The 22,964-nt window shown below is 43.0% G+C and overlaps 1 protein-coding gene across 1 annotated transcript in view; it reads left to right on the forward strand.

Annotated features, from left to right (window-relative positions):
* The window catches only part of FAM160A1 (family with sequence similarity 160 member A1), a 263,667-nt gene that overhangs the window by 41,547 nt on the left and 199,156 nt on the right, over nt 1-22,964 (forward strand). Inside the window, exon 2 of the mRNA XM_025385547.1 lies at nt 2,297-2,405. The gene's annotated coding sequence lies outside the window, so the exon portion shown is untranslated. The remainder of the gene's footprint in view (nt 1-2,296; nt 2,406-22,964) is intronic.

The raw sequence follows: 22,964 nt of genomic DNA on the forward strand, positions 1-22,964 counted from the left end.
CATGTAAATTTTTCTGGTTGTAAAAGTGATACATCAGGCTGATGTGGTGGTTCACACCTGTAATCCTAGCACTTTGGGAGGCTGAGGTGGCTGGATCACTTGAGGCCGAAAGTATGAGAGCAGCCTGGCCAAGATGGTGAAACCCTGTCTCTACTAAAATAAATAAATAAATTTATATATTTATATTATATTATCTATTATATGTAAATATATTTATATATTTATATATGTATATATTTATAAATATATAAAGATATATGAGAGAGAGATATATATATAAACTAGCTGGGTGTAGTGGCTCATGCCTGTAGTCCCAGCTACTTGGAGGATGAGGCACGAGAATTGCTTGACCCCAGGAGGCGGAGGTTGCAGTGAGCAGAGATTAGCACCACTGTACTCCAGCCTGGGCAACAGAACGAGACTCTATCTCAAAAAAAATGATATATTTATATTCTAGAACATCTTAGATATATAGAAAGCATATATTAAAAAAACTGTAATGCCATCATCTAGAGATAGCCACCATTCAATTTTGTCATATTTATTTCTAGTATTACCTTTTCCTATGTCTGCAGACACTGAAACATACATGTATATACAAACATACATTGATATTTTATAAAATTAGGCCTATACTGGACATAGTTTGTTTTTTTTTTTTTTTTTTTTTTTGAGATGGAGTCTTGCTCTGTCACCCAGGCTGGAGTACAGTGGCACAATCTCGGCTCACTGCAACCTTCACCTCCTGGGTTCAAGTGATTCTTTTGCCTCAGCCTCCCAAGTAGCTGGATTACAAGCGCCTCCCACTATGCCTGGCTAATTTTTATATTTTTGGTAGAGAGTGTTTCATCATGTTGGCTGATCTTGATCTCCTGAACTCAAGTGATCTGGCCGCCTTGGCCTCCCAAAATGCTGGGATTATAAGTGTGAGCCACTGCACCTGGCCCATAGTTTTAATTTTTCATTTGCTATTATGATATAAGCATTTTTCCATACCATTAAATATTCTACAAGGTTTGCCATTTAGCTGTGCAATCTCGGACAAGTCATTCAACCTTTCAGTGCCTTATTTTGTCATCTACAATAGGGATAATAATGGAGATAATGATATACTCACTATACAAGTTTATTGTATGCATTAAATTCATGTAACGCATACAACAAACTTACTAATGCATGTAAAATATTCAGAACAGGCCTGAGATGTTATAATTGCTGAGTTGATATTATTCTTATTTTAAAAACATGATTTCAGATCACCTGAGGTTGGGAGTTCAAGACCAGCCCGACCAACGTGGAGAAACCCCGTCTCTACTGAAAATACAAAAATTTGCTGGGTGTGGTCATGCATGCCTGTAATCCCAGCTACTTGGCAGGAGAATCCCTTTAACTGGGAGATGGAGGTTGAGGTGAGCCAAAATAGCACCATTGCACTCCAGCCAGGGCAACAAGAGTGAAACTCCATCTCAAAATAAATAAATAAACAAAAAACAAACACCACCAAAAACCATGATTTATAATTTTTTATAGTATTTCATCCTATGAATATATAATAATATATTTAGCCACTTCCTTATGGGACACTTTTTAAAAACCAAATATTCATTATTACAGGTAATTCTGTGATGAATAAACATTTTTGTACATAATTTTTTCCCATGGGAACATACATAATATAGATTTCCTGGAAGTGATATTACTGGGCGTCACAGCTTTCAGGTATAATACAGTGTCCTTTTGATTTTATTATGGAAAAGTGGTGTTAAAATATGGGTTTTTAATTATCACTGAGTTAAGACAGAGAGTTGATTCTTAAAGGGTTGTGATATGGCATTCTTCTGCCTATTGATTTAGGCATATCCCATTGGAGGCACATCAGGAGCCACTGGAGTTATTGGTGTGAAAGGCAGCCATTTCTTTTCCTCCCTGTTTGGGCCAACTATTCCTACAGGTAACTTTGGGTCTACTTGTATGACACAGAACAAGCTATGCCAAAATGCAGGCATTTTCCACTACAGAGACTCTGAAATAGCTCTTTTGCAGAACTAAAGAGGCTAGTAAGTTTGTTACTTTTTCCCTCAATGTAAAAATTTTATATTCCTAAGTGTTTAGAGCTGTGTTTGTTTAAAACACGCATGTCCCTAAAAATTCCAGTCCAATGAATAAAAATTCCTCAGAGCAAAGTTGAGGCAAGTTAGGCCTTAGAAATCTGAAGCAGAGATTATAGTAAAACACAACAAGTCTGGGAGATGCACAGGTGTTTCTCTGAAGGACATTTTTTTTTTTTTTTCCCCAGGTGATACACTTGGGCATTGAAGGACATTTTTTGAAATCATGAGAACCGAATGTTTGACTAGGAATGTTTCGTTATAACTGCCTGGAAGGTTAGAGTCAAAGAAGTTGAGGTAGGAATATTTATAAATACATTCCTTAACTTTTAGCTTGTGTGTGAAAATGGAGAAGATTATGTGGCTTATTGTTAATTTTCCTTGGCCCCTTATGTGGATTTCCCCATACCCCAGTTGCAATTCTTGGTGGCTTACACTGGCAAAACAAAAAATTCTTCACTATGGTTTGGGACAGAGCTACCAGATCTTATTGGGAAGGTAAATCCCAGGAACCCTTCCCCATATTTTGCCATTCTGAACCCTGATTTGTATAGATGATAATTTGACTCTGAAGCTGCTCCATTTAACAATTACAAGTTCACAATGTTAAGGACCAACAGTAGCATCACGAGGCTTAGTAAAATTAATTTTACACACACAACTTGTATTTTTCTTTCTTTTTTTTTTGAGACGGAGTCTCGTTCTGTCGCCCAGGCTGGGGTGCAGTGGCCGGATCTCAGCTCACTGCAAGCTCTGCCTCCCGGGTTTACGCCATTCTCCTGCCTCAGCCTCCCGAGTAGCTGGGACTACAGGCGCCCGCCACCACGCCCGGCTAGTTTTTGTTGTATTTTTTTTAGTAGAGACGGGGTTTCACCGTGTTAGCCAGGATGGTCGCGATCTCCTGACCTTGTGATCCGCCCGTCTCGGCCTCCCAAAGTGCTGGGATTACAGGCTTGAGCCACCGCGCCCGGCCACAACTTGTATTTTTCTTTATGCAATTTGTACACTTACTGGATTGAGAATTCACAGAAAATATAATTAAAGCTATTGAAGCCAAAGAATATAAGGATGTTTCCCAGTCTTCAGTGTCACTGTAATAATAGCACCTTGTGTAAGAACTCTAAAAACCTTGCCAATCCTTTATAAAATGAGATAACCACTGCTGTCATTAAAGGAGGGCAGGTCATCCCCCAGCAGGGATCAGCTACTCCTGCCTCCTACTGTTTGCTGATTTAATTCTGTTTGTAATAGTGAAGCTGGATTAGGAGTCTAGAGTTAGCGCTGCATGCCTTTCCAAAGGAACCAGGGAAAGACTAGGAGTCAATTTCATTACTTTCTTGAGGTGCGACCCCCGAGCCTCTGAGGTCTTTTCCTTGTATTTTGAAAGTTCAGAGCTGGTTCAGGGAGATACCACTTCTTCCTTCAGTGCTGCAGGTATTTTCTGAAAGCCTTCCATCAGCAGTCCTGATCTTGGTCAGTGGGACCACATTTCAGTCTTTGTTATTACACAGAATACAGCTCTGCTTCTAAAGGCAAAGAGGCAGAGAGCTGGGTTTACTTTACTGTTAATTAATTGATGAGTTGTTTCGTTTATGTTTAACAAATAGATATCAGGAGTCTGCTGTTTGTTGAGAGCTGCATTAAGCTCTGTGGAAGTATATAAAACATATAAAACACAGTTCCTGTTGAAAGCAGTCTGGAGTATAAGATAGAAGCACTGAGCACTAGAGAACAGAATAGAAAAATTTAATATTTTCCTGTTCTAACTTGGCCCACACAGGTTTTCCGTTAATGATAAAAGGACATAACTGATAATTCAGAAACATATACCTTCTTAACATACATCATCTATGGAAAAAAAAGCCGTTAAGGCACCAAAAAAACCTACTGTAGGACTGTAAAGATATTTACCTATTACAGAGATTTATTGATATGATAAAATTAAACAACCATAACTCTCTAATTTGTTAGAAAATCTCCATCACCTTCTGTCATTCCCAAAAGTCTATCCATTGAAAAAAATTCTCTTTAAAATAACATCATCAGCTTTCAATACTCTAAAATAAAAACAAATGGGCTTTTTTTCAAGGTTTACAAACATTTTTCAAAATAAATGCAAAGTAAAAGGTAGACAGGGCCAGCTGGTGGTGGAAAGGACTAAGGATTTCCTTGTGTGGTACAGAGCTGGAGTGCTGTGGAACTCAAGTGAGGAGAGTTGGGCATTAAACCTCTCGGAAGATAAAATGAAGGGAAAGCAAGTAAGGAAAACAGGTAGAGAGTTACTTTCTGCACCTTTGCTTCTGACTCCTTATGGGACTCCTTAAGGGCAATTTGGAAATGTACCCTGATCCACCAATCATGGTTACATACAGTATTGTTAAAATATATAAACATTTAAAATCTCATAATGAAAGTAATAACTTTTATAGAGCAGAAGACTCAGAAAACATACACATAACACACAAAAGAAAAATAAATCATCTATAATCTGGCCACCTAGAAATAACTATTGTTATGCCCTGACTTTTTTTCCAATGTAAATGATTTTACATTGGGTTCCCAGATCAGAGGGTAAACAGATTCCATAAAAATAATGAGTTAGATTCATATAAGATTGTTGTATTCATTATTGTGACAATAATTTTGACCCTATCTACCTTTTACTTTGTAGTTATTTTGAAAAATTTTTGTATTCCTTGAATAAAACCTATTTGTTTTTATTTTACAGTTTTATTGTGATTATTTTAGAGTATTTGAAAGCTAATGACATTATTTTAAAGAGTATCTTTTCAATGGATACATTTCTCGGAATGACAGAAGGAGATTTTTCTAATAAATTAGAGAGTTGTAGTTTAATTTTCTCATATCAATAAATCTCTGTAATAGGTAAATGTCTTTATGGTCTTACAGTGGGGCTTTTTTTGGTACTTTTAACAGTTTTTTTTTTTTGCCCGTAGATGATGTATGTTAAGAAGGTATGTGTTTCTGAATTATTAGTTAAGTCCTTTTGTCATTAATGGAAAACCTGTGTGGGCTAAGTAAGAATAGAAAAATGTGAAATGTCAGACAACTTAATGTTTCTGATAGGTGTGAAGCTATTAGGTGAACTTAAGCCCTTGACCACCGACAGGTGCATTTGGAACAGGAAACTGCCTGAGCAGTGGCCTTCTGCATGTAGGGAAGAGCCCTGGCCCTGGAAGTGTGCTTTCTGAATCTGAAATTATTCTATTTGGTCTATCCATTTTGTACCCTACCAGGAAAGGGAGCAGAGGGGTTTTGTGTTTTAGAAGAACCTTACAAATTCTCCATGTTCCAAAAGTTATTACTCACCATGAAACTGTAAAGTAGAGTTTATTCCTTTTCCCTCCACCCGTCGCATGTGTGTCTTTTGACTGATTGAGAAATCTTAACTTTTTTGCAAATTAGTGGCTCCTTGCTGTGATTTTTAAAAAGATGTTTTTTAGTATACTGTCTGGCTGCCCTAGTTCTATAATGTCTTTGATTTAACTCCCCTCCCACCCCTTTTTTAGGTATCTCTGAGACCTTTTTTGGAGGGGTGGGGATCATAAACTCAGAGGCCATGCAGGTAGTATAATATGAATATAAGTTTCTAGGGAGGAATGGTAAGAACTATGACAGACCGGAGAATACTTCTCTCTCCAACGGTAATTCAAATAAAACAGAAACAGAAATACATTTTGATGGCCAACAGGAAATCCAAATTTGGCTTGAAGCCTACCAGTTTATGGTTCCTGTAGTAATAATGGTAGTAGAGTAGTCATGTGATGATAATGATTGTAAAAATAGCTAACATTTATTGAGCACTTACTATGTGCCAGGCACATGTCTATCTCATTCTGTTTTCACGGTAAAGGTAAATGTTGTTATTATCCCCACCTTAGAGATGAAACTGAGGCTTAGAGAAGTTCTTTGTCCATGTCGCAGAGATCATAAGTAGCAGAGTCAAAGCCAGGTTTGTCTAACTCAGAATATTGAGCTCTGTGATGTGTTTTGACTTTAGGCCAGAGAACTTTGAATTGGACTTGGAAGAAAATAGTCAGTGGTTAAGCTACTCAGAGTGTTGGCACCAGCCAGTTTTGTGGCCTTGGGGGAAGAAGCCAGGCCTGGAAAAAGGGGCAGTGTTCTTGGTCCTATAAGGAGGAGGAAACAGCCTAGCCAGGTCAGCTGTGGTGTGAACAGGCTCTAGGAAAGTCTTCACCAGGTACTTTGGGAAGTGATGGCTTTGGTGGAGGGTAAAGAAAGTAATAGTCCCTGTGAGGTGCAGAAGATGTGTGTGGGTTTGTGGGTGGGGGTGTCTGTGCAGCATATAGGAGGGGAAAATCAGACTAAATGGAAGTTTAGTAGGAGCTTGTAATGTAGGTTTTGGCAGATTTGAGTAAGGTCTACTGGAATATTTTGTACCCTGGCTCTCCTTAACTGTGTATGTGTGAATATCTAGAGCTGTAGAATAAATAACTAAAATGTATGGGGTTGAGATTTAATCCAGGGATTCTTGTTGCAGTACACTTTAAAACTGAATGAGGTTTTAGTCTGGGCGCAAGGGACTGTCTTTTGTTTGGCTTATCTTGGTCGGCTTCTACTTACACACCACAGAGTCGCTTTTCTTGGGCATAGTGGATCTCTATCAGGATCACTGGCATTTCCCGTGATATTTAGCAGAAAAGGGGTCATAGAGAAATTATCCTCACAAACCTTTGGTTGTTGAACCAACCAGCACCACCAAAATACTCGCTGTTAACATAGCACCTTTAAGCAAACAAGTGACTTGTTGCACCTTGTAGTTCTCAAACCTTCTCTAAGTGACTTTAACACAAGGAAATGAAAAGTAAAGCCAGTCTGTTCGTATAACCGGCTGCATGTGAACATAAACCCTAGGAAACACAGCGGCCTCTGTGAAAGGTCTGCTTGCATAAACCTCACAGAGCCCTAAAGAGAAGTTTTTTAAAAAAGTATATATATACACACACATGCACAAAAGGAATTACAGGAGTATATCTTGACTTTTGTTCCTGAAAAAAAGTGGATATACTACAAAAATTTATAAGAAGGTAAGATTGATTGATGGAGTTTACTTTCTGCTGCCTAAAGACTTTTAAATAGATACTGAAGGAGAAGGAAGCACATTTAGTTACAAGAAACCTAATATGTCTCAAAGTGAGTAGGGGTGGGACCAAAAGTCCAGCAAGAGTGGGTCTAGGGAAGCCCTTCTGTTAACTGTTTCATTGGTTTAAAATGATCACTTTCCTAGAAGGAACAAGAAAAACTGGTCCAGTTTGTTTTCAAAGTTGGAAGAAAATACTTATGTAAGCGGCTCCTGACTTTGTAGCGTTTCCATGTGGAATATCATTCAAGAATTTGGCCAGATCTCAAGTGATTTATGTTTAGCAAACAAGATTATCTTCAGCTTCCTATTGTGGAAGAGCAAATGGTTTGGGGTTTGGCTGCTGCTTTTCAGCCTCTTTTTAATTGCTTCCTCCAGGTAGTACTGCACTAATCTTTGTTATTTATCTTCAGTGTTGGTTTGCGACAGGAGCAAGAAACCAGAACAGTGACTGAAGCTAGAATGGCTTAAAGTGTTAATACCCTTGTTGTAGAGCTACCAGAAACAACAACTATTTATTAAGGTTGATGGGAGAGAGAGCGAGAATGAGAAAGACCTTTTGCATACACTTGGAATTCAGCTTTATATATATATATAATCATATGACAGATGCTCTTAATTTTGTGGACAAATGAAATTAGATTGCTATTTTGAATGCTTATGATTGTTTATCTTTTTAAGAGTTTAATTTTCTTCCAATGTAACATTTATTTTTGAAATTGTAGCTACCTATTGAAAAATGACACTTCTTTTTGATATTTGAGGATACATTATTATGATAATATGAATACCAACATATTGTGTATTTAAAATGTAGCTAAACTTTTAATATGTTCTACCTTTAATTTAGCTTTTAGAGGCCCTGTGTTAAAGGTCTTCCTGTTATTAGGTTTAAATTTGTGTGAGAGAGGTAAACATTTTAGCAAATAAGTGATCATTTTATTTCCCGTGGCTGGACAAAAAAACGAATGAAGTGTTTCAGAGCATAACATTTGGGAAAACTATGTATTACTTATTTCATATTCCCTGCAGATAAAAATAACTACTCACATCTAGTTAGTGGGTTTCTGCTGTTATACCTACCACCACCACCACCACCTTTTTCTGAGTCTTGACTTGATGGTCTCTTCCTTAACTGCTGTCTTAATGTTTTAAGTTTCATAGCTTGCACACAGCGCAAACCAAGCGAAGATTAAATATATAGAGAAGGTCACTCTGTCTTTCAGATTGTATCAGCTATTTTGAGTCTAATTCTTAAACTGCTCCTGATACCTTGGCAGCAGGCCATGTAGTTGTCATTTTGTCTCATTAGAGTTAAGTCTAGTCCTGTCAAGAACAGATTTACTAGTCTTTTTTAATTGCCTGCTTAAAATTTTTCATTTCCAAAATCAGCTGAATAATTTAAGATTGTGAAAAGTATGGACTGAGGTCAAGTAAAAGTTCTGAGCAGATTAGGAATTCACTGAAGGAAGGAAATGAGGAGACGAATGATTTTAAGGCTGTTGTGGAAGAGTGGAGGATTTCTGAAGCATTTGTATTTAGGAAAATGGAATAGGGCTTAAATTGTGTAGTTGTATGGCAATGGATATGAAGTTTACTTGATTGGTATACATTATTTTCTTTTGTGCCTTTTTTGCATTTAAGTATGTCATCTATTCTTCTAGGGAACTAGAGGCTAAGCATTAGATAATTGGAAAGTTGAAGAAAACCAGATGAAGATAAGGTGGAATCTGGAGAGGATAAAGAGGAAAGTGTGCCCAGCTGGCTGAAAATAATGGTAGCATGATGGAGAACAAACAAGAGTTAGACGTGCAGCCTCCCCATGGGCAAAGCCAGTAGAATCTACGTTCTGCCATATAAAGGAAAGAGGACTGAATACAAGGGAGGTGAAGAGATGTTTAGGAAGAAGCAGGATTTTTTTTTTTTGAGATGGAGTCTCGCTCTGTCGCCCAGGCTGGAGTGCAGTGGCCGGATCTCAGCTCACAAAGCAGGATGTTTTTTGAGAAAACTTGTTGGATGAAATAATGCATATATGCATCTCTGGGAATAGGAGAGGGCCAGGTTTCCCAGCAAATGGCCAGGCTTATTTTGTTGATGCTGCCTATCTAAGTGTGACGTATGGTGGGCATGGCACTCATTCTTGTGACAATACCATGGTAGGATTATAGTTCGTAATAATATATAGTTTCAAATAGCTAGAAGGTGGATATTGAATGTTCCCAACACAAAGAAATGATAAATGTTTGAGATGATGGATATGCTAATTACACTGATCTGATCACTATACATTATATGGATCAAAATATCGCTAGGTAGCCCATGGATAATTATCATATGCCAATTAAAAATAAAATTTAAAAATTTTAAAAATGGAAAAGAATGTAGGGGCTATACTGGCCTCCAGGGAAATGTGGAGCCACAGCAGTTATGTGTGACCCTGAAGGAAGTGGAAGACTATAGCAGTTGGGACTATATAAGTGATTGGATAGCCTAATTGAGTCAGAGCAGAGTAACCTAACAGGCTCATTTCTTTTTCTTGCATTATCCCTGACCTGCAGGACTTTGGGCATGGGATTGACTCTGTAATATATTGACGGTAGGTCAGGCACAGAGTGGCTCATGCCTGTAATCCCACACTTTTGGAGGCTGATGCGGGAGGATTGTTTGAGGCCAGGAGTTCGAGACCAGTCTGGGCAACAAGGGATACTCTGTCCCTACAAAACATTAAAAAATTAGCCAGGCATGGTGGTGCATGCCAATAGTCCCAGCTACTTGGGAGGCTGAGTTGGTAGGACCCCTTGAGCTGAGAAGTTGAGGTTGCCATGAGCTATGATCATATCACTGTACTCCAGCCTGGGCAACAGAGTGAGACCCTGTCTCTAACAAATAAAATAAAATAAATATATTTTGAGAGTAAGACTGACCATATTCTAATATGTATCATTAAGGTCCTCATTTTGCTCCCTCTAAGCCTCTTTCTGAGAGGCACCATGGGTTCACATTGTTCCCTGACAGGCCCCAGTGTGCTGGGGGTGTACTTCATGTTCTGTATCTTGGTTTTCTTTCTACGTGCCAATACTTGCCTGTTCACTGTCTGAATAGTTTCTTCAGATAGTTTCACTAGATTCTTCAGATAACTGGAGCTACTTGGTAAAATCATTCATTCTCTTGTGTAGGGTTAATTTATAACCCTTTCTCTGTTATATATTTACGTTCAAAAGAAGGATTCATAGTATGTTATATAACTCGAAGAAATGGTGAAATTTTTGGCATGCCTTTGAGTAAATATTAAGATGTTGATATTACAGTGGAGTCATATATATGCATATTTCACTCATGGGAATTCAACTAATGCACCTGGCCAAAAGAAAAAAGAAGGGCAAAATAGTAATTGAAATATGATGAGCATAGTCCTGGAGTGAGCATAAAATGGGAGATGTGAGCCTGCTGTTTATAGGGGAGATTTAATTTCCTCTCAGAGTGAGAGCATTTTGGTCTGAACAGCATGACCCATAAAATGCAAGCCAGTTACTTTCTCCGATGTTTACCTGAACAGACAATAGTGTTTTCTGGATGGCTTATTGTGAACTTAGTGAGAGATGGCTTAGTATTGTATTTTATGAGGAATTACAGGGAGTTTTCAAGGGTAGTTTTACTATTTGTAATTGCTGCCTTGGTTTGACTTCAGACTCTAATCCAGTTCCCTGCATTATTAGGTATGACATCACAGTGTTGGCCAGTTGAGGGTAGGTCTTTTAGAGCTCCCGTGAACTCCTTGAGATTTTGGACTTGTGTTATTTTTGTTGAATAATTTTCATGGCATGGGCACATTCTAGATGTTTTGGTTTAGAAGAGATGGGCTTTGCTGAGTGATTTAGGCTGTCTGTTGGAACTGGATTGCAAGTCATAGACTTGTTGAGACCATCTTTCCTTCCTACCTCTGGTGCTGCCCTAGCCAAAGAAGGTGGCAGTGGGGATGGTTGAAAGTAGAATGATGGTATGTCAGAGATCCCAGTGGCTTTGAAGTGGTTCTTATTATCCTTTCTGTTTTATACTGAATCCATATATTCTGTGTCATGACAGGGCACCTTGATCGTCACAGACAGTTTTGGCATTCCAGGAATGGATGACCTTCCAATTAGAAGATTACACTTCTTCCTTTGCCCCTTGCAGATGGCTTTGAACTCTGGAATTATGGGTGACATAAATTAAAGCTGCTCATAAAAGATATGCCCCCAGCCTTCTGTTCTTTCCTTTTAAATGTGGTCCAGTTGTGCTCTACAGTAATGATCCTAGTATTTTATGCACAACTTGCCCAGTAGCTTGCAATTATGTGTCACAAAGAAAAGTTTTAACTGTTTGGTAGGTGGCCTTGTCTGATGACAATACTGAGCATGTGGCATTTTGTTCTGTGTCTCACAGTATCACCATGACACTGACTGAAAATACCCTGGTTTCTGCAAGGTGTCTGCTAGACCAGGCAAGATTAAGTAAAGATAATTACCACTGAGTTTTTCTATTTTTTACATTCCATTTAGAGAGGTTTGGTTACTGCCCTTGGTGAATTTGGAAGCTTCTATATATGACATCCAGATCTTCCTACCAGATGTGAATATGATCTGACTGCTAACCTCTCATTCTGATACAGCCTTCTGTCAGCCTCCCTGGCCAGTTTGATATTTTTATTAATTATTTACTTATTTTTTTACCCTTTTTTCAAGAAATAGGGTCTCACAGTGTTGCCCAGGCTGGACTAGAACTCCCACTCCTGGGCTCAAGCAGTCCTCCTGCCTCACCTTTCCAAGTAGCTGGGGCTGTAAGTGCACACCACCATGCCCAGCAATATTTTTATTTCTGTAATGTGTCATTTATCCAGTGATCGTTTTATTATTATAGAATCACAGAAATGGAGGGACTCCTAGAAGTAATCAAATTCGGTGGTTTTTAAGCCTTTTATTCCCTCTAAAGGGATATTAAAACCATTAAAAATATAATTTATCCCAATATGTAAATCAGAGAAAGCTGAACTTCTGGTTCAGAGAGGAACACAGATGAAGGGCCAAACACCATTTCTCCACTCTCCTCCCAACCCAGCCTTCGAGGTATCTGGGGGCTCTGTGGATCTCACTTTGAAACCCATAGTTCTGGAGTAATGGAAGGAGTACTATATTAAGTAAATCCTTCTAGCACCAGTTAGCACCAATTTGCTTGTATATTGCTTCCTGAGGGTAAAATTTTAAAACAAAACTGCTCCAAGTTCTTCCTCTGCATTTGTCTGTAGTGTGAATTACCTGCAGACACTCAACAGTCATCAAGAAATTTATTGTGTATCTTGAATGTTTAGCCCAACCAGCATGCACTGTAGGTACCACAGGTGAGAGGCTGACCTGAGTGACAGAGTGCTACTCACTATTTTATTTGATGATGAGTATGGCATCTGGATAGCACTTAAGAGATTGGGATGTACTAGATGAGATAGGCTCTAATTGTATAGATCAGTGATTGTCAAAATGTGGTCCCCTGACTAGCAGCATAGGCATCTTCCAAAACTTGTTAGAATACAGATTCTTGGGAGTTGGATGCCATGGCTCACAACTGTAATCCCAGTACTTTGGGAGGCTAAGGTGAGGCTCATTTGAGGCCAGGAATTTGAGACAATCCTGGGCAACATAGTGAGACTCTGTCTCTACAAAATGTTTTAAAAACTAGCCAGGCATGGTGGTGCACACCTGTAGCTAGATAGGATCCCTTGAGTCCAGAAGTCCGAGGCTGCAATGAGCTGTTATCGCACTGCTGCACTGCAGCCTGGGTGACAAAGTGAGGCCCTGTCTCTTTAAAAAACAAAAAACAAAAACAAAAACACAAACTACTGTGTCCGATAGGTTCTTGGTCTCGCTGACTTCAAGAATGAAGGCGCGGACCCTCGTGGTGAGTGTTACAGTTCTTAAAGATGGTGAGTCTGGAGTTTGTTCCTTCAGATGTTCAGATGTGTCCAGAGTTTCTTCCTTCTGATGGGTTCGTGGTCTCACTAACTTCAGGAGTGAAGCTGCAGACCCTCGTGATGAGTGTTATAGCTTTTAAAGGTGATGCGTCTGGAGTTGTTCGTTCCTTCAGGAGTGAAGCTGCAGTCCTTTGTGGTAAGTGTCACAGCTAATAAAGGCGGTGCAGACCCAAAGAGTGAGCGGCAGCAAGATTTATTGTGAAGAGTGAAAAAACAAAACTTCTGCAGCGTGGAAGGGGACCCGAGTAGGTTGCCACTGCTGGCTCGGGCAGCCTGCTTTTATTCCCTTATCTGGGCCCATCCACATCCTGCTGATTGGTCCATTTTACAGAGAGCTGATTGGTCCCATTCTGAGAGGGTGCTGATCAGTGCGTTTACAAACCTTGAGCTAGACACAAGGTGCTGACTGGTACATTTACAAACCTTGAGCTAGACACAGAGTGCTGACTGGTGCATTTACAATCCTCCAACTAGACATAAAAGTTCTCCAAGTCCCCACCCGACTCAGGAGCCCAGCTGGCTGCATCTAGTGGATCCTGCGCTGGGGCCATGGGTGGAGCTGCTCACCAGTCCTGTGCTGTGCGCCCGCACTCCTCAGCCCTTGGGCAGCCGATGGGACTGGGCACCGCGGAGCAGGGGGCGGCACCCATCGGGGAGTCTTGGGCCGCCTGAGAGCTCATGGCGGGGGGTGGGATTTGGGCCTAGCGGGCTGCAGGTCCTGAGCCCTGCCCCGTGAGGAGACGGCTGAGGCCTGGCAAGAATTTGAGCATGGCGAGGGCAGGCCGGCAGTGCTGGGGGACCTGGTGCACCCTCCGCAGCTGCTGGCCCAGGTGCTAAGCCCCTCACTGCCCGGGGCCGGTGGCGCTGGCTGGCTGCTCCGAGTGCGGGGCCCACCGAGCTTGCGCCTACCTGGAGTTTGTGCTGGCCCATGAGCTCTCTGCACAGCCCCAGTTCCCACCTGCGCCTCTCCCTCCACACCTCCCTGCAAGTAGAGGGAGCCGGCTCTGGCCACGGCCAGCCCAGAGAGGGGCTCCCACAGTGCAGCGGTGGGCTGAAGGGCTCCTCAGACATGGCTAGAGTGGATGCCGAGGCCGAGGAGGCTCCAGTGAGGGCTGCCAGCATGCTGTCACATCTCAATCCCTCCTCTAAACAGGACAGCCCAACTGCTGTTGGTAATTTGGCCGATGACCGCTGTAGCTACTTCCTGCTGGATAGGGGCAATGAAGGGGCCCTGCAGTTGTAGTGTCCTCCAGAGGAGAGCTCTCTAGGCCAGTGGAAGGGCCAGTAGGTTGGTCCAGGGGTCCTCGGTAGAAGTTGTTGGTTGAACTCATTTGGGGTTCCATTTGTAAGACCATCTGTAGCTTGATGGCCTTGATTCTAGAGGAAACAAATTTGACAAGCAGGTTCAAAATACAGGGTCCAAAGGCGAGTAACAGCAAGACGGCTGCCACGGGACCTAGAAAGGGGAGAAGCCATGTTGCCCAGCTCCAGAGGTTGGTATAAGAATTTCAAAGGCATTGCCTGATTTCAGAAACCTTTTCCTGTAAATGCCGGGTAACATCTCGTACTATCCCTGACTGGTTAGTGTAAAAACAGCACTCTTCCCCTAAGAAGGTGCAGAGTCCTCCTTTCTCAGCAGTGAGAAGGTCTAGGCCTCAGTGGTTTTGGAGAGTCACTGCTGCCAAAGCATCTATTTGGGATTGTAGAGCAAGGATAGATTTCGTTCTCTCTTGCAAACTGAGAAATCCTTTGAGAGTGTATGGTAGTAGGATAATGAAGTAGATAAACAGGCTATTCCAGTTCCGGTAGCAGTAGCCATTCCTGACCCTATAAGTAGGGGTATTACTTATATGGCTCTGTGCTGATGGACTTGAACTTTGAGGGGTACTGATAAGGTGTGATTTCCTGGGGCAATGTTAATGTTGGGACTTAGAAAGACTAGGGTGCAGGTGCCTGTCCAGTTAGTGGGGAGGCAGACATAGGTCAACGTTCCACATAAGAAGAATATACCTTGGCTGGGTAGACAGAACTGGTTATGTGTGTTAAAAAGGTGTGTGAGTTTGTTGTTTCCATTTTCCCATACTTCTAGAGTACTTGCCAAGGTAGCTCCAGTGAGTGGCTGGAAAGGGGTGTTGGGAGCAAACTGAGTGGCTCCCTGTGTTCTGTTTTCCCATTAGAGAAAAAAACATTTTGTATCCACTAGGAACCATTTGAGAAAGTGATTGAAAGAGGAGATGAGAAGGTCGGGGTGCTGCTACAGGGGGTCCAGGGGTGAATGGTCATGCAGGGAGTATGTTTGCCATTACAAAACCTGGACTGTTTGTTAAGCAGGGAGGAGGAGGTGATTTTTGGGCCCCTGAGAAGCAGACAAGCCATTTCAATGGAGCTGTTTGGGTGACTTGGAAGTTACTATGATTAGTTGGGGCTTGAAGTTGTAAGGTGTAATTACATTGATGCGGCAGTAGGTGTCCCGGGGCAGGCCTGATAACAGGTCGCGTTGGATGCATAAAGGGGCTTGGAAAGTTAAGATGGTATTCGTAGTTATAGGGCCATGTATGGGCTTTTCATTGCCTGTGTAATAGGTGAGGTTGGAAATGTAAGAATGTAAAAGTTGGATTGCACATCCTGTTAGGGTATTCTTGGTCCTATCAGAGATGGGAAAGTTGGCTAATGATTGCATATTTAGAAGTCGGAAAGGATCTTTTCCTTCATAGTGAGGGTGGTAGGTTAAGTTGGTAAAGACCCAGTTTTTTGCGGGAATGGGAGTGGCCACATAAGCAGAGGTCCATAGAGAGATACAAAGCCAACAGTCATTTGCCAGGGAAGGATTGGACTGGTTTAACAGAGTGAGTTAAGTTGAGAGTCTTGTAGAGGTAATTAGGAGCTAGTGGAAAGGGAGGGGCAATTGTATGAGGTATCCAAGGAAGCAGGAGGGGTAGATAGGCAAAGAGTAAATAGGAAGGTAAAGAGGGCGCTCTGGAAGACGAGATCATTTTGTCTAGCCTGAGTTAAAGGTAGGAGTAAATTGCTGTCAGAAGGAAGGAAGATAGAAAGAAGGTTGATGTGATTAGGATTTTCATCCCAGCAGGAGCTACAGTATATAGTCCTATTGCAAAGAGTATGGTTAGTATGCTGCTTAATAATATAATGAAATAGTAAAAGGATTCCATTAAAGGGGTAAGGAGAGCTGTTAAAGATAAAGATTATGTAGTTTTTCACTTATCTTTTTATGGAGGAAGGGGTTTTTCCTCGGGATCAGTGGTGGGAGCCTTTTTAGTCTGGGATGTTTCCTTCCTAAATAGGAGATGCAAGTCCTCCAACGGTTCGCAGGTGTATCGAGGCTGGTCTGGCTGATCTTGGGACTCCTGAGCTGATGCTCCCGCAGGTTCCTCAGGGAATGTCCAAAGTTTAACTCGGGTGAGTGAATCCAAGATTCCACTCCTGCCACCTTAACTGCAGTGGTGGGGGTAGTGAGGATTACCGAGTGTGGTCCTTCCCACAAAGAGTCCATAGATGGGGAGGTAGAGGGGAGAGATTTGACCAACACTAGATCTCCTGGTTGAAACAACTCTGTTCCCTTTTCTCTGTGACATCCTTCAGGTAGGTTTTTAAGGTTTTGTTGATATTTTGCCACAAAAGTTATATCTTTGACCAAGTTGGCCGTTTCTTGATCAAGTAGGAGGTCATTTGTGAGAAAACGTTGTCCATACAGCATTTCATATGGATTGAGCCCCATTTTGTCAGGAGAATTTTGGATTCTCAACAAGACCATGGGCAAAGGAGTAGGCCATGGGAGATGAATTTTTTGTGTTAGTTTCCTTAAGTGCCTCTTGAGTGTTTCATTTGCCTTCCTGACCTTCCCTGAGAATTATGGCCTCCAGGAGCAGTGAAGGTGATATTGTATCCCTAGCACCCTGGAAATTCCCTGAGTTATCATGGCTTTAAAAGCTAGACCATTGTTGCTCTGTAAGCTTTGGGGAAGCCCAAATCTAGGAATTATTTCATGAATTAGGACTTTAATCACTTCCTGAGCCTTCTCTGTCTTGCAGGGGAAAGCTTCTATCCAATTTATAAAGGTATCAACACAGACCAACAAGTATTGAAATTCCTTTGACTTAGGCGTATGGGTGAAGTCTAACTGCCAGTCCTCTCCAGGATAGTAACCTATTTTTTGTTCCCCCAAAGGGGCCTTACGATGAACCAAGGGATTATTCTTTTGGCACACCTCACAGGCTTTGACTACCTGTCAGATGGTCTGGAGGAAATCTGGCCCTGTAAATAGGGATTTGGCCATTTGATGAGTGTTTTCAATACCCATATGAAAAGTTTGGTGGAGGGTTTTAAGTATTTTCCACTGGCTGGCTTTGGGTATAAGTACCTTTTCTTCTTCTGTCGCCAACCACCCCAAGAGGAGAAAACTATGCCCCCGTGAAAGTCCCCACTCTGCTTCAGTTGGGAATACTGGGGCTTAATCTCTTGGAGGGGGTTGTTGCATATCAAGGGTCCTTCCGTAGGTATTTCTAATGGGAGGTTCTGCCTGGCAGCAATTTTGGCCTCAGCATCTGCCCGATAGTTTCCTTCTGACTTTTCTCCTTCACCTTTCCGATGGCTTTGGCAGTGTAAGACTGCCACCTCCTTGGGTTTTTGCACTGTGTGCAATAACTCCATAATTTCCTTGTGGTATTTAATGGGGGTTCCCTCAGAGGTTAGGAATTCCCTTTCTTTCCATATTGCAGCATGGGCACATAGGATTAGATAAGCATGCTTGCTATCTGTATACACATTTATTCTTTTTCCCTTTTCCAGTTCTAAGGCTCGGGTAAGTGCCACTAGTTCTGCTAACTGGGCACTGGTCCCCGGGGGAAGAGGCTTACTTTTAAGTACGGTTATATCACTATGGCATAACCCGCCCTTTGTATCCCATTCTCCACAAATGAACATTAGTATATAGGTTAAGGTCAGGATTAGCTAAGGGGACTTCTAAGAGATCATCTGGGGCGGCATTAAGTCTGGACTATAATTTGTTGGTAGTCATGTTTGATTGGTTCCCCATCCTCTGGGAGAAAAGTGGCAGGGTTGAGGGCCACGCACATACGTGTTTGAAGGACCAGTCCCTCAAGGAGTAGTGCTTGGTATCTAAGTAGGTGGTTGTCTGGTAGCCATAAACTTCCTTTGGCACCTAGTATGCCATTTACATCATGAGTAGTCCAGACAGTGAGATCCTTTCCTTGTGTTACTTTGATAGCCTCTGACACTAAGACAGTCACTGCTGCAACTACCCGTAAAGAGTGAGGCCAGCCTTTTGCTACTACATCAGTTTCCTCACTTAGGTATGCCACTGGTTGTAGGATTGTCCCACAAGTCTGAGTAAGGACTCCAAGAGCTATCCCTGTTCTCTCTGTGACATATAAAGATAAGTTTTCTCCTGTGGGAAGGCTTAAAGCTGGAACTTGTACTAGGGCCTGCTTTAAGGTTTTGAAGGCTGTTTCTGCCCGTGGTTCCCATTTTACTAGATGAGTATTTGCCCTCTGGGTCTTCTTGATTAGAGTATAGAGGGACCTGGCTATATCACTGTATCCGGGGATCCATAGTTGGCAAAAGCCAGTGATTCCAAGGAATCTTCGCAACTGTTTTAATGTCTTAGGGTGAGCATAAGCCAGTATAGGCTGTATTCGTTCCTTGCTGAGGGCCCTGGTTCCTCTGGCTAAGATTAGGCCTAGATATTTGACTTGCTGTAGGCAGAGCTGGGCCTTCAACCTAGACACTTTGTACCCTTGATTAGCTAGAAAGTTCAAGAGATCTAGAGTAGCCTGCTGGCACAAGGCTTCTAAACTGGTAGCCAAAAGTAAATCATCCATATACTGAAGGACCAGTGTGCCTGGACTTGAGAAGTGGCCGAGATCTTGGGCCAGTGTCTGACCAAACAGGTGAGGGCTATCCCTAAACCCCTGGGGCAAGACCATCCATGTCAGTTGGAATGTGTGGGGGTCTGTGGGATCCTCAAAGGCAAAGAGAAACTGGGAGTCAGAGTGCAGGGGAATACAGAAGAAGGCATCCTTGAGGTCCAGAACCGTGAACCATTCTAGTTCCTCTGGTATTTGAGAGAACAGGTCATAGGGCTTGGGTACAACTGGATATAGCAGAATTACTGCTACATTGATGAGTCTAAGATCTTGCACTAGTCTCCACTGACCATTCGGTTTTTGTACTCCTAGAACTGGGGTGTTGCAGGGCATTTCCTTACTAAACCTTGAGCTTTTACATGGTTAACAATATCCTGTAATCCTTTATGAGCTTCAGGCCTTAAGGGATATTGCCTTTGATAAGGAAAAGTGGTGGGGTCCTTTAGCCTGATTTGGGGACTGGGCAGGCATTTTTTGCTCTTCCAAATTGTCCTTCCACTGCCCAGACTTCAGGGTTGAATCCCTCCTCAAGTAGGGGAAAACAAATGGATAACTTGTTCCCATATTCATGTAGATAATAGCTCCAGCCTTGGCTAATATATCCCTCCCTAATAAAGGTGTGGGACTTTCAGGCATAACAAGAAACGCATGTGGAAAGAGCAAAGTCTCCCAATTACAACTGAGGAGGTGGAAGAAATACCTGGTTACAGGCTGTCCCAGGATTCCTTGGATGGTAATGGACCTTGAGGACAGTCGTCCAGGACAGGAGATTAATACTGAGAAGGCCGCGCCAGTGTCCAGGTAGGGAATTTGTCCCTTTCTTTGGCTGTCATTTTATCATTTACTTGACTAAGATACCAAGTATCCCCAAACTCTCGGGCTGCAGCTAAAGCCACATTCATTTCATTAAAGGCTGGGGTTTGATCTAACAATAGCATGACATCTCTCCAAGTGAGATAGAAGGTTTGCCCTAGACCCTGTAGGACATCTATGTACCTATCAGGATCGTCTGAAAACTTCCCCAGGTCTGCCTTGATCTGCTTTAAATCACAGAGGGAGAAAGGGACATGTACCTGGGTTGGGCCAAATTCCCCTCCCCCTACAGCTTGAAGGGAACGTAACTGATAGCCTGGGGGGGTTTGTGGTCCTTTGGAGATTTCTTTGCTTATTTCCTTCTGTTCAGGGGAGATTAGAGGAAGATTATCATTAATAGGAAGGGCAGCTATAGGGAGGCTAGGATGTGGGGATAAGCTGAGAGGTCGTCCTGTGGGATGTAAATTGCAATCTTTGCATAGTTGGTCCCTGGACCCTGCTGATCAGATTAGTTGCGTTCACCGATGCAGCAGCAGAAACAACCCCTGCCCAAGAACCCGCAATGGTTCTTGGACCCTGCTGATTGAAATAGTTGTGCTCACCGACATAGCAGCAAAAACACTAGTTTTCCTCCCAGACCACAAAGAGGACTGAGGAAGGTCGGATTTAGTGGCCCTTACTGATGTGTTCTTGAAAACCTGCACTCTTGCATGTCCTCCTAGACCACAGGGAAGACCGAGAAAAACCGGATTTAGTGGCCCTTACTGACACATTCTTGAAAACCTGTTAGATTCCTAAGCATTCTCCTGTTAATATTGGGACTTTACACATGTCCTATAAAGATGTTATGCCCCAAAAATGAAGTGGAAGGCCATACCCTGAGGGAGGGAAGGCACCTCCAGGGTTGGAAGAGTGACACCTTTTGTTCTCACTTATATGAATAGGAAGGATACAATTCTGAGGCTCCCCATATCCTAGCTTCAGGAAGAGCTTTTGTCAGGTCTGTTAGTCTGAGGAGGGATCCTAAAATTCCAGATAGTCCCCCCTACCATGGGGCTTTCTGATTGGTGAGGCCAGGTGCCTAAAGAAGGTAACAGAGTCCTGGAGTTTATACTAGAAATCATTCTTATAGGAGAAACTAGAAAAGCACCAGAGACAGGAAGTGATTTTTAGAAGCAGGACTAGCCTTGGAGAAGAGAGGTGAGAGGAAGTTTGTCTGGCAGGCATTAGGACCCAGGGGGCAAAGGTCAGGATAGATAGGATAGATGGGTGAGTCTCACTTAGGCGACATCCCTTTGAGAGTTCTGCTCATGGCTGCAGGGTGAACCAACTTGTCAGGACCCTGGAGCTGAATGGCTTTCCTCTCTGTTAACCCTTGGCTCAGCCCAGAAGTACAGGAAAAGCGGAAGCTGGTTCCAGGCAAACCAATGCTCCCAACTCCGAAGAGTTGGGGGTTGTTAGAGAGCCCTTTCCCAGAAAGCCTGACACCCATGTCTTTAGTCTGGCAGCCATGCTAGTCATTTTTAACTGGCTGACAGATGCCTGGTATTTAGCCCCCAAATTCTAAGGAAAAATAGGACAGAATAGCAAGTGAAAGAGGTCCGATGGTACTCACTGCTTGGTGATTGGTGATAGTCTCACTGCTTGGCGATAGGCAATGGTCTCACTGCTTGGCGATAGTCTCACCACTTGGTGATAGGTGATAGTCCCATCTGGGTCACCAAAATGTGTCCAGAATTGGTGGGTTCTTGGTCTCGCTGACTTCAAGAATGAAGCCGCGGACCCTTGTGGTGAGTGTTACAGTTCTTAAAGATGGTGAGTCTGGAGTTTGTTCCTTCAGATGTTCAGATGTGTCCAGAGTTTCTTCCCTCTGGTGGGTTCATGGTCTCGCTGACTTCAGGAGTGAAGCCGCAGACCCTTGCGGTGAGTGTTACAGCTCTTAAAGGTGGCGTGTCTGGAGTTGTTCATTCCTTTCAGTAGGTTCATGGTCTCGCTGGCTTCAGGAGTGAAACTGCAGACCTTCATGGTGAGTGTTACAACTACTAAAGGCAGTGTGGACCCAAAGAGTGAGCAGCAGCAAGATTTATTATGAAGAGTGAAAGAACAAAGCTTCCACAGTGTGGAAGGGGACCCGAGTGGGTTGCCACTGCTGGCTTGGGCAGCCTGCTTTTATTCGCTTATCTGGCCTCACCCACATCCTGCTGATTGGTCCATTTTACAGACAGCTGATTGGTCCATATTACAGAGAGCTGATTGGTCCGTTTTACAGAGAGCTGATTGGTCCGTTTTGACAGGGTGCTGATTGGTGCGTTTACAAACCTTGAGCTAGACACAGTGCTGATTGGTGCATTTGCAATCCTGTAGCTAGACACAAAAGTTCTCCAAGTCTCCACTAGATTAGCTAGACACAGAGCACTGATTGGTGCATTTACAAACCTTGAGCTAGACACAGGGTGCTGACTGGTGCATTTACAAACCTTGAGCTAGACACAAAGTGCTGATTGGTGCGTTTACAATCCTCCAGCTAGACATAAAAGTTCTCCAAGTCCCCACCCGACTCAGTAGCCCAGCTGGCTTTGCCTACTGGATCCCGTGCTGGGGCTGTGGGCGGAGCTGCCCACCAGTCTCCTGCCACGTGCCTGCACTTCTCAGCCCTTGGGTGGTTGATGGGACTGGGCACTGTGGAGCAGGGGGTGGCGCCTGTCGGGGAGGCTCGGGCCATGTGGGAACCCACAGAGGGGGTGGGGCTTGGGCATGGCAGGCTGCAGGTCCCGAGCCCTGCCCCGCGGGGAGACGGCTGAGGCCCAGTGAGAAATCAAGCGTGGTATGGGCGGTCCGGCAGTGCTGGGGGACCTGGTGCACCCTTTGCAGCTGCTGGCCCGGGTGCTAAGCCCTTCACCGCCCGGGGCTGGTGGTGCTGGCCACCTGCTCTGAGTGCAGGGCCCACCAAGCCCGCGCCCACCTGGAGCTCATGCTGGCCCGTGAGCGCCATGCACAGCCCTGGTTCCCGCTCGTTC

The sequence above is a fragment of the Theropithecus gelada genome, chromosome 5, assembly GCF_003255815.1.
Source record: "Theropithecus gelada isolate Dixy chromosome 5, Tgel_1.0, whole genome shotgun sequence".
In the NCBI taxonomy this organism is placed as follows: Eukaryota; Metazoa; Chordata; class Mammalia; order Primates; family Cercopithecidae; genus Theropithecus; species Theropithecus gelada.